Here is a 12,893-nt window from a genome sequence, read left to right on the forward strand (position 1 = left end):
CATTATTGCACTTGCATCTTTTTGTGTATGGTTAAAGTTTTCCACGTGGTAATCAAGCACCTATGGGTGAAAACTGAGGTTTGAGCAGGTGATAAGTAAAAATTGGAGCAACCAGATGCAGAGACTGTCCCCTACCCTCATATCACCCCAGCTCCTCCTCTTTGCCTCCTCTGAGCTAAGTCACACCTCTTTACCTGACCCTGACATTAGACATACCCAGTTTCATGGATTAAGTGTCAGTCACACAGAAGGAGAACTTAAACTTGTTACAGTCAGACAAACAGACAGGACCGGGATGTGGAATGGTTGCTAATAGTTCCACAACAACAGTACAATTCTAACAGGTATACACTGAGATATCCACAGTCATAAAAGGAGGCTCGGTAAGAGCAGGTCAGATAGGATACAATAGTACACCAGTATGTACAGAAGGACATACACAGAAGCTCAATAAGAGCAGGTACAGACTGAGGAGAGTTCAGAAGTATACAGGAATGTACAGGAGAATCCATTAATATATAGGAGTATGCAGGAGTATACAGCAATATACAAGATTAGTCAGGAGTACTCAAGGTACAACAGAGTTCTCAGGGTAACACAGATTTCACGAGTACAAGGAGTAATAGGACTTCACAAGTATTCAGAATTTGTCTGGAGTATAACCAGCATCAGGACAAGGGCAGGCAGTAATAGGGAGAACTCCCAATCAGGACAGCAAGCCTCCTGATGAACAAACTCAATCACCTGGACAGCCAGACACACAGAGGCAAAGTGCTGAATATGCAGCAGCTGAGGTGAACACATGGACAAAGTGCTGATTATGATGCAGCTGAGGCTGAACACATGGGTACAACAGTTTGTCTGCGGGAGTGCAGTTACACAGACCAGCCACATGTGGCTGGTAACATCAGGAGACACTTTATAAAGATCACTTGATGACACCAGGACTCAATTTACTTATTCTGCATGCCAAATGCATTTATTCAATGCTCATGTAATAGAATTGTATATATTGTTATGTCCAGAATTTAAATTGTAGTATGTTTATTTAACGGAAACCTGGATTAAGTCTCTCCTAATTCTACAAAATGTATATACCAAATAACAGTGCTTAGCTATGATTAAGTTAGCTGAGACAGCCACAGGGATTGTGTTGAAGAGGCGTGCCCAATTTTGGAGGCATGACCACACCCTCTAAAAGAAACAAAACCATGTAAAATACTTTGTGTGATGGTTTGAGCTGTAAAGGGGTGCTTTTGTCCCCTTTAACATCTAACCAGGGACCCCTACTAACATATCAGTCCCGTGAAATTAGTACCTGCTCTTTTGATTATTATCCCTTATTGACCTGCACATACCAGTTATCTTCTTGAGAAAAATAATCTCAATCAACTAACTTTTATCCAAACCACTCAATATCACCTCTGACCACCAGACCATGCCCAATAAGCTTCTGCAATATTTGGCCATCAGCAATATCCAGAAATAGACTGATAATACAATAGAATTCCTCCAGGCATGCGGACCTGCAGTTAACAGTGACAAACTGAAACTGGCAAAAGGACAATATGTAAAGGAGCTGTGTCCTGCACGTTGTACAACTGCATACAACACATGCCCAACAGATTTCATTAAAAACATAATAATCTAAGGTGCTAATCTCTGGATTAACTGCTACCGCTGAATCAAACTGTGACACATAAGAAGAACTTTGAGAAAAGTGACCAATCTACTGCTTCTTCTGGTATCTGAAATGCCATCTGAAATAACTTATTACACACAGGTTTAGATCTAAAGCATCCAAGCATAAAAGAAATGTTCACCGAATTCCTAAAACCAGCTGTAATCGCAGAGTAATCTTTGGAAATAAAAAGTGTTGAATGTAATGTTCAGTTATCATATGATGGCTGTGCACATCTCTTCCACCTATTCTGTACTAAATCATTGCACATTACATTGTGTACTATAGCACACTCCCAAAAAGTCAGGGGGTGCTGGATGTCAGTCAGGATTCTGAAGGTCAGTATACCGACATTGGAATTCTGACTGTTCAAATGCCCAACAGTCGGGATCCTGACTGACAGGGGTTATTCTCCATCGTGGGGGTCCATGACCACCATAGAGGGAGAATAGAACCTGTGGTGAGAGCAGCAAGCCACCGAGCTCGCAAGGGGCTTCTCTGTGCTTGCTCCCCAATTGGAGTACCTGCGGCTGAGATTCCAAAGTTGGCTTAATGACAGTCGGAATCCACCCAACTGCTGGAGCCACATACCCCACCCAAAGCCAAAAGCTCCTCTTCCTCATTGTCTTTCACTCCTCACCACATTGCCACTATTTTTTTGGGGTGTAGGATGCCCATTTTTTATACTGTTTTTCATTACCATGTAGACGCAAACCCTAGCTGTTTGTTGAAAAACTAAATAAAAAAAGAGAGCTTGGGCAGTGAGGCTTAAATCGTAACTAGCGGGGTGCACATGGCATTGTTACACAAAATTCTTTAGATGGCACCATTGAGGTCCCATCACACTTGCTTCTAGCTAGCAAGGTGCCTGACACGGGCACCCTGTAGCCAGGATCGAAACTGCAGTGCTGACTGGAGTGTCCTTTACCAAGCATACTTCTACCTGTAATGGTCCTTACACACTGTACGATGTCTGGTGGTGACGTAAAGATGATCGGGCATATCGTTCACGATCCACAGGAGAGTACACCATTAATAATATACTGGGTACACAATGAACAATAAGAACAATGATATTGTTAAAGATATCTTTATTGTTCATATCGTTCAGTAAAATCATGTAGTGTGCACCCAGCTTAGGTACAGCTGCCAAGGGGATCCTCAGGATGCTCCAGGTACTACTGCACTTCCTGTTGCTTGTAGCCCTGCCCCTATGTGTGAAATCATGATGTTCTGCCCTCTAAAGTCCTATTAAGGCACAGACTTGAATAACACAATGTTGATGTTGTTTGCTGCAGTAGGTTAGTGGACTCTTCGACAATGAGAGCAATTTTATCCCTGCACAGCACTAATCACTTTTACAGAGCATGGTGTAGAAGGGGTAGATGTGGACCGTGATATGAAAAAGCACCTATCAGTACAGCGCAGGCTTCATTTTTCAGAAGGGGAATATTACTGGGGTAAAATTAGATATTGAGTACAGATGTTTTAATGGCCATTTCCATGTGAAGGAGCACAAGGTCATCGGCTTTGTTACAGCATAAAAATTGTGTTTTTACATTTTTGGTTCATGTTCCATCATGGATGTTTCACCAGTGACATATACTGTAGTAGGTTCTCCCTAAGCCAACACACAGAGGGGATTATTCTGTTGACACGCAGCGCTGCGAAATTCGCAGCGTTGCAAAATTCGCAGCGTTGCATGTTATTTTTCACCTGCCCGACGTTTGCCTATGCCGAATTCCCCCGCATGGCTGCAAATGGATGTTCAGCATAAACATCCATTTGCAGCCTATGGGGAAACACCCACATCATTCGATGCTCGCCGACCATCGAATCATGTGGAAGGTACACGCACAACTAAGGCACTCTCAGATGTCTTAGCTTTGCATGTTTTCCTAAGGGGAAAATGGCAGGCAGCTGACATCCAGTTATGTCAGCTGCCTGCCCCCGGCACCCCCATCACTGGGTGATTACCATGGGAATGTCCAGCGTTTTTATGGGAACGTCCATCACACGCTGGGAGTTCCCATGGGCGCGACTACATGCCGCCGCCCCCTGGCCGCAGTGGTAGGTGCGAGCACCCAGTGAATACTCTGTTCGCCATACAATACAAAGATGGGAATTCCAAACTTTTAGGGCACAACCGGGTAAGATGTATCTAGAACATCAACATTTCACTGGATCTTCCCATGTTCTAGTGTCTCCAGTGTTCTCTCCCAGTGTGTTCCCAACGGTATATAGAGAAAATCAAAGAGACCAATAATTAGATATTGCTGTATATATTCACTGATGGTAGGTGAAGTGGAATAGAGAAGGAAGATGTATGGGTGTACCCCACTCACGGTAAGTATAATAGCATATATGCACGTAGCGTTTTCTTTCTCCTGTAGGTTGGTCTACTGTAATGAGATCAAATCAAAAAAGAAATACTGCACAGATCCCTTACAAATATAGATCAAGCAAATATGAAGAAAGACCTCCTAGAAACAATAGATTGAGAACTATTCTGAAAAAATCTAGACCCTACCAAAGAAAAAGAGAGGAGAAAATCCAATGGAATAATGTATTGTCTGAAAATAAGGATGTAATAAAAGCAACAGCTAAGATTTTTAATCTTAGTTTACATGCTCTCTCTCAAGATGAGATGAATCTTCTGCAAAATGGTTTAAAATATGCACCCACTAATCACATAAATCATTTTGATCTATATATAGATTTACAGAGATTTACCAGAAAATTAACCTTAAAGAAATTTTTTGAGAAAAACAATCAATTACCCAAGGAAACAGACAATGAAGAAACTGTCCCTTCCTTTAAACCAAAATCCATATTTTATCTCCAACATTGTAAAGGCCTGTTCCTCGAGACATTCACAGCCTTCGACCTCGACATCTATAAAAATAGATAAAAGAATATCCAACCTAACCTCCAAAGAAAAAGCAGCCATGAAAAGTCTAAAGGACAATAAAAAGATCATAGTAAAGCTGGCAGAAAAAAGGGGGGTTGTGATTCTAGATAATCAAATATGAGGCCGAATTGATATGACAACTTGACGGCAAACAAACATACAAAAAATTAAGGGGTGACCCGACTCAGAACACCCTTCAGAAATTGGAAGATCTTATTAAGACAGCGTGGGTAAGAATATAATAACTCTAGGAGAAGTGAAATTCCTTCTAAATGAAAAACTACCCCAGTAACATATCTCTTACCTAAGATGTACAAGAGCTTATAAGACCCACCAGGAAGATCCTATAATCTCCAGAGTGGATTCCATCACATGCAATCTATCGATGTTTATGGATCACCATCTTCAACCTTTAGTGTCCCTTAACAAATCTCATTTGAAAGACACCAGGGATTTTTTAAAACTGATTGAGTGTATCACATGGAAAAAGGATACCTACTGGTTACTGCGGACGCAGACTCTTTATATACCATTATAGAACATAACATAGGCATTCAGAGTTCTAAACATTTCCTTACTTTATCAAGTAAACCACAGGATCTTCAGGAGTTTATTTGAAATGGTATAACTTTTATTTTACAAAATAACTTTTTTTCTCTTTAATGAGAACTTCTATATCCAGTGGACCGGTACAGCGATGGGCACCAGATTCGCCCCAAGTTATGCCAACCTTTTCATGGGGGCATGGGAGCTTACTACCATCTGGGCCAACAACCCAATTGGAGCAAGCCTGGTGTCCTACACAAGATACATAGATGACATCTTCTTTATCTGGGAAGGGGACAGAGAATTGCTGAATTTATTCTGCAACTATTTGAACAACAATGATCGTAATATTAAACTGTTGTTTGTAATAGAGGAAATTGGTATCAACTTCTTAGATGTCACAGTATATGTGGAGGAGGGAGTATTAAAATATAAGAGTTTTTGTAAACCTACAGACTCGGGAACATACATCCCATCCTCAAGTTGTCATCACAGCCACTGGCTCAGTTCAATACCTAAGGATCAATTCAAACACCTCAGACAAAATTGCTCTGGTGATAAGGTCTTCTCAGAACAAGTCACTGACATGAAAATAAAATTTCCAGCATGTGGATATGAGGAATCCAAACTAGAAATGAAGATAGAGACATTAAAAACAAAAGGAACAGTGACATCGAATACAAACCGCAAAAAACAGAATCAGAAAAAGGATAAAAATTACAATTTTGCATATGCATTTATCACCATATATACGGAAGAACATAAGAAAATTGAAAAAATATTCAAAAAACATTAGAAAATCCTGCAAAGGGATCCAATTTTGAAAAATCTAATACCAAACCATCCCAGACACATATATCGAAAAGCCCCCAATATACGTACAAATCTCGTGAAGAACAATCATACGTCTAAACCACCTATGTCTAAAATAATACCTAAAGGTTTATTTCCGGTGTGGCAGTTGCACTAGTTGAAAAAACATTAAGAGCAAAGGTACAAATAAAATTACGGCATATACCAGCAATGGCCACACTATGGAAATCAAAGATTATATTACCTGCAATACAAAAAATGTGGTATACACCATAGAATGCAGTTGTAATAAACATTACATTGGCAGGACCACTAGGGCTCTTAAATCCCGACTAGGAGGACACATGAGAAACATAAAAAACCGTCTAGAGTCCCATTCTCTATCATCCCACTTTAAAAATGTACATAATTGCTCTCCGAGTGAAATTATCTCTTTCTGCAGTTTAAAGATAGCAAAGGGAAATATAAGACAACGGGCTGATATTACTCCCTTGGCTAAAACCGAAATGAACCTTATTTATTATTGTATCACACTTCTGCCAGGGGGCTTGAATAGTGATTTTGAGCTGAAGTGGTTCCTATAGGACCCCTTCAGCTCATAGTTATTATGTTATATAAGGAATGACTAGTGAGATTGCAATACATTTGCAATACATTTTTCATCTTAATGTGATGTTGTGTATAAACCTTAAAAGTTATGTATTTTATTTTGTAGATGGACGTGTTATCATGACAACTGACAATGACAAATATGTGCCACTCATCCTCTCTAACTTCCGGAGTTTGCTGTCCAGGAGCCGGAAGTGACAGGAGAGTGATAGCTGATGCCGCGGTCACCTGATTTCCACACTGCGTGTCATTGACTCGACCGAGCTTCCGTAGTTTGCGGTCCAGCAAACCGGAAGTGACGGAGGGGATAGGGGTGAGTATCTGGCCTGTGCTGTTGGTCTGGGGTGAGTAGCGATCGCCCGGCATCTGTGGGTGGCACAGACCATCGGGATAGACTGGGGGGAAACTGATGCAGGGTCCCCGTGCAAACCTTTAGCCGTCCAGCAAACTAAGGAAAGTGGAAACTTTACCATTTATTCTTGAATGGCCGGAAGTGTCAGGAGGTTGTCATGGCAACTTTTTATGCTGAACATCATTGGACTATTTCCTTTACCAGAGACTTTGGGCCTTATTCTGGTTGGTGCGTACTTTCCCGAATACTTTCGGATGGCGTTTTTTAGCCGTCTGCGCATGCGTGGGGAACGCTATGCGCATGCGTGGGGAACGCTATGCGCATGTGCCACGCATGGTCTCCGTACTTGTACTCACTAATACCGTACAGAAATGTGCACCGCAATCACTCGGGAAATATGGGTGTATTATGGGCGTCATTCGGAACTACACCGGGGCGTATTTTCAAAGTGGGCTAAACTGGACGGAAACATGGGCGGACACGGGGGAGTGCACTTATTTTGGTAGGCGTGCATTCGGACAGCACACCGATTGCACGCGAACAAAAAGGCAAGAAATATGCGGTGTCCATAAGCAAGTATTGCTTTGCGGACACCACTCGTTCATGCGCTAGGCAATCGGAACGCCTAATCACTACAACCAATGTCAGCTGAACACAATACAATCCACTCCTTTACTCATTACTTGTTAATTACACGCTTGTCACTGCTTCAATTGGAACCATTGCAGCTTAAATGGACCATTACTAAACACACACATATATGCTGCACGGACCTGCTACAGTAAATTTTTGGGTACTCTTTACCTAGCACGGCGCCCATCGCGGTCATCGCGGGCATTGAATGCACTAAAAAATTGGGTGCGACGCGACCAACGCGATGCCCGCGATTTCCCATAGGGACCAATGTTAAATTTCTCAATTGACCCGATTTTACTGTTCAATGCCTCAATTGACACGATTTTTCCATAGGAATCAATGTTAAATGGCCCACAGAGGCCAAATAGCCACCCTGAAGTGTGAAATGGCCCCCACAATTGTTAACGCCACCCCACGATCAACGTGAACCTGAAGCGTGGCGGGCGCAGTGAGCCCGCGAGGGGCGGCGGTACGCGTCCTACGACCTTTTCATACCCCCACTATCCACGTCGGCGTGGAGTTGAGAATAGAATAGTGTGGCGAGCGCAGCGAGCCACTGAGCCCGAAGTGTGGCGAGCGCAGCGAGCCCCGCGAGGGGACGAGGATACCTGTGAAGCCCGCGAAGGGACGCGTTTACCTGTGAAGGTATCCGCCACGCTTCGGGCTCGGAGGCTCGCTGCGCTCGCCACGCTTCGGGTTGACGTTGATCGTGGGGTGGCGTTAACAATTGTGGGGGCCATTTCACTTCAGGGTGCCTATTTGGCCTCTGTGGGCCATTTAACATTGTTTCCTATGGAAAAATCGTGTCAATTGAGGCATTGAACAGTAAAATTGGGTCAATTGAGAAATTTAACATTGTTCCCTATGGGAAATCGCGGGCATCATGTTGGTAATTTGAATTAAAAAAAAAAAAAAAAATTTTAATAAATAGTTGTAAATAGTTAGAAGTTGTCTGTGTGTTTTTTTTACATTAAACAGTATATGTGTAAATTGTTTAGATTATTTTAAATTAGTAAAATGTACATACTGTATATAGATGTATGTTATGTTCACATGATGTAAGGGTTAATGTGTGTAATGAATGTAGTAGTAATGTGGTTCAGTATGTATTAGGATTTAATTGATTCAAATAGAAAACAATCCCTTTTTAATGAGGTTGCCTAATTGCATAAGTGGGTCATGTGATCGATTTCTGTACTCAGATAAATAGTGTTGTATTTAGCGTAAATACTCCGCATCGGTGCGTACGGCCAGGTTCCCGTACGTTCTGACGCGGTAAGACCGTGCTTACGCTGTAAGACCGTGCAGAATCTGTACGTGTCCACCGCACATGCAAGGTTTGTATGTCGTCCGTACACACGCCCTCTTCTTAAAGAGTGAGTCCGTCCGAATGCGGAGGCTCGTGGGCGTTTCTACGGACGATGTCCGCATAGCGTTGCGTGCGGCCCGCTCCGTAAGAATTCGGGAAAGTACGCACCGATCAGAAAAAGGGCCTTTATACAGTGTTTATTATTTTTCACATAGGATTATATGTATGTATACAGTATTTAAAAGTTTACATATAATATTATGATACCCAGAGATGTATTTTGAGTTGCAGAAAGTGAAAACGAGATAATAACTATGACATCACTTCCTGCTCCGGATGATAGGCTGCTCAGCGTTTAAAAGGAAGGCCTCTCACTCTCCGCAAGCATGTCTTGAAAAAGGTATCTATACACCGAAACGCGTTGACAGCCAGTGTGGAGTGTGAGCAGCCATCACCCTTTTGACCCTACATTGGCTGTATGTATTATACGAACTGTACATAGCTTCATTTGGGATTTTTATTGCTTATTTTTTTTTACAATTTTTATATGTTTTTTATTTTATTTCATTTTTCAAAGAACTGTGATTTTTGGCTTATTTTTAGATGTATGTGGTAGTCTTCCATTGTTGGGATGGAGGATTTTTTAATCTGTCTTGTTGGTTCATGTAAATAACTTTTTAAGAACCTTGCTTGAAAATACATTAAGATACGAGAAATATCACCTCTCAAAACAGAGAAGGAAATTTGGGCATTTACACCCATACACTTTTTAAGGAACACTGACATATTCCCTCCTCTGTTTTATGCACGGGCAACACTGCTTCAAAAGAATCATCTGTATATACTGAGAGTCTAGAGACAAGAAAACGCTACAGGAGTTGAAAGACTTACATAATCTTAATTCGGGTACACACGTCATTCAAACCACATTTGGATAACTATCACTATTTGGTATATACCAATTATTATATGCATGCATTGCACAAGGTGGAGGATATCTTGACTACTGATCCTCACAAAGATACTGTTATACACGTTAAGAAACACTGAACAGTGTGAGTTTTGGTATGATTTCTGTACATCATCTTTATCAGCATTTTCTTTCATTCCCTTGCAAGCGAGGTATGCTCGCCAAATTATATACACTCTTCCTTTTTCACTGGGTGTATTATACACTAAGAAAGAAACATGTCTACACATCGTTTTCCTTTTTATTTTAACATCTACATCTATGGAGTGACACTTGCCACTATAAGGAGACACAGACACATGGAAAAGAACACGCTACGAGCACATACAACAATTAACCTACCGTGAGTGGGGTACGCCCATCCAGTATCTATTCTTGCAAAAGAAGCCATCGTATATTGTATTAGTCTTGTGAAACGAATCTACACATTGATTTTGCTTTTGTTTTCATACAGTATCTACACCCACGGAGACAAAGACTCCATTATAGAAGACCAACCTACAGGAGAAGAAAACGCTACGTGCATATACGCTATTATACTTACCGTGAGTGGGGTACGCCCATTTATCTTCCTTCTCTATTCCACTTCACCTACCATCAGTGAATATATACAGTAATATGTCATTATTGGTCTCTTTGACTTTCTCTATATACCGCTGGGAACACACTGGGAGAGAACACTGGAGACACTAGAACATGGGAAGATCCAGTGAAATGTTGATGTTCTAGATACCATCCTATCCAGTTGCACACTAAAAGTTTGGAATTCCCATCTTTTTATTGTTTGGTAATTTTTAGGGGTTATTTGGTGATAACCTTGGGAGAGTACGAATCAGGGACAGCAGCATGCCAATAGTGGTCATATCTAATAGCTACAGTACATAGTTATACTCTGTTCGCCATGGCCGCTCGCACCCGGCACATGCACATATGCAGAAATGAGCATGCACAGATAAAAAACATCACGCTCTCATGCGAACGTATGAACCAGACTAACCCCCAGAATCCATAGTTAATGCCACAGTTGTAGTAACATAAAGAACATTTGGCCCGCCAGCTGTTGTTCAAATATACATCCCAGCATGCCCTGCTACAGTATTGCTAGTTGACCATGCTAAAACTGTTGCAGGGCATGCTGGGATGCATAGTTCAACAAAATCTGGAGGGCCAAAAGTTCCCCATCCCTGAAGAAGACGAAAGCAGTGGCTCTCAAACTCGGTCCACTAACAGTTCATGTTTTCCAGGTCACCCGGCAGGTGCACAGGTGTACTTATTACTCACTGACACATTTTTAAAGATTCAGAGGCGGAGCTAAATATCACTATTTGTGATTCTGTAAGGCAGGGGTGGCCAAACCTGTCCTCAAGATCTACCAATGGTGCATGTTTTCCAGGCAACCTGTGGATCTATAGTAGGAATGAATGCAGCAGGTTTTAAAATATGACAGTTAGTAATGACTGCAGCTGTGCACCAGCTAGGTTACCTGGAAAATGTGGCCCGTTGGTAGATCTCGAGGACCAGTTTGGCCACCCCTGCTGTAAGGAGATCTCGAAAACATGCACTGTTTGGGATCTCAGGGACCAAGTTTGAGAACCTGTGCACTAAAGATTCCACAGAATAAAAGGAATGATGATGTGAAAGGACAGTTCAAAGACTGAATTGCATGAACTCTGCATCTCTGGGAAATGAACTGTATTTTGCATCAGCTTAGCTAATTTGTAATTTTGGTTAACCGCCCTTAAATTACACAAAAAAATGTGTTTGTTACTATTTCGGGCTGTTTTCTTTTATGTAAATCTAAACAATTATGCTGTTCAGCATCAAGGAGTGAACTGCAGAGCAGGCAGTACAGTACATTGATCAATAAATGTAGTGTGCTTTCTTGGGTTCAGGTTTGAGGGCATGCAGCCTTTTGGAAATTAGGCGTAGGTGTGAGATGGAGCGTTTACGCTTTTTTCCATGGTATACTCTGTGTCTCATGCTGTGCCGGAACCCACATCACCATCTCACAATAAAATCTGCTCAAACTGATGTTCTAATGCTCTCTGCTTGAACAGATGCAGTACTTTCTATTATGAAACATCCCAGTCTGCATTTAGAGGTTCAGAGGAACAACAATGTCCATAGGTAAATGCAGGGGGGTTCTAGTTGTCCAGAAAGACCCCTCTTATTGGCCAATGGCTCAAATTATAACAACATTAGCTATAGTTTATAATTACTAGAGCTGCTGACATATCATACAGTTTAAGGAACATGCAAATCTGCTGCTCATTCCCTGTGGTAGCTGCTCCTTCTACCTGTTGTGTGGTGTGTGTGTGTGTGTGTGTGTGTGTGTGTGTGTGTGTGTGTGTGTGTGTGTGTGTGTGTGAATCTGAGCCCTCACTCAGTGCACTTGACCAGAGAATAGCTGCCAGGAAGAAGAGATGGAAGCCTTACCTTGAGGTGGGAGCAGTACTGTCTTCTACAGGTTATAATGCACCAGATTTCAAATCAGTTTTTTAACCCTTTGAGTGCCAAGTGAATTTGTCAACATACAGTAGATGTAAAAATTGCCCAGCAACCCTTTTTATTCATCATAATGACCTGTAATGTTTTCCTAACATTTTTTTTTAAATTTATATAACAAATGTGAGTGACGCTGGCATTTTTAGTGGATATTTTGAACATCTCTCACAGAGATGGCACTCAAAGGGTTTAAATAGTACTTGTTTCCTAGCACGGCGCCCACCGCATACCGTACTTAGTGGTGTGCGATGCGTGCGATCCGATGCAATATTCCCGTTTAATTAACAGGAGTGCTTGTACAATGAAATATCGCATAGCATTGCATGCCATCAAATTTTTAATTGTACAAGCACCCTGAAGGGTGCTTACAATGTTAAAAGCACCCCCATTGTCAACGCCACCCCCACTATCAATGGCAACCAGAAGTGTGGCGAGCGGCGGCGGTATGCGTCCTCCAACCTTTTCATACCCCCGCTATCCACGTCAGCGCGGAGTCGACTTTAGATAGTGTGGCGAGCGCAGCGAGCCACCGAGCCCGAAGCGTGGCGAGCGCAGTGAGCC

The sequence above is a fragment of the Crinia signifera genome, chromosome 2, assembly GCF_055691185.1.
Source record: "Crinia signifera chromosome 2, ASM5569118v1, whole genome shotgun sequence".
NCBI classification, from domain to species: domain Eukaryota; kingdom Metazoa; phylum Chordata; class Amphibia; order Anura; family Myobatrachidae; genus Crinia; species Crinia signifera.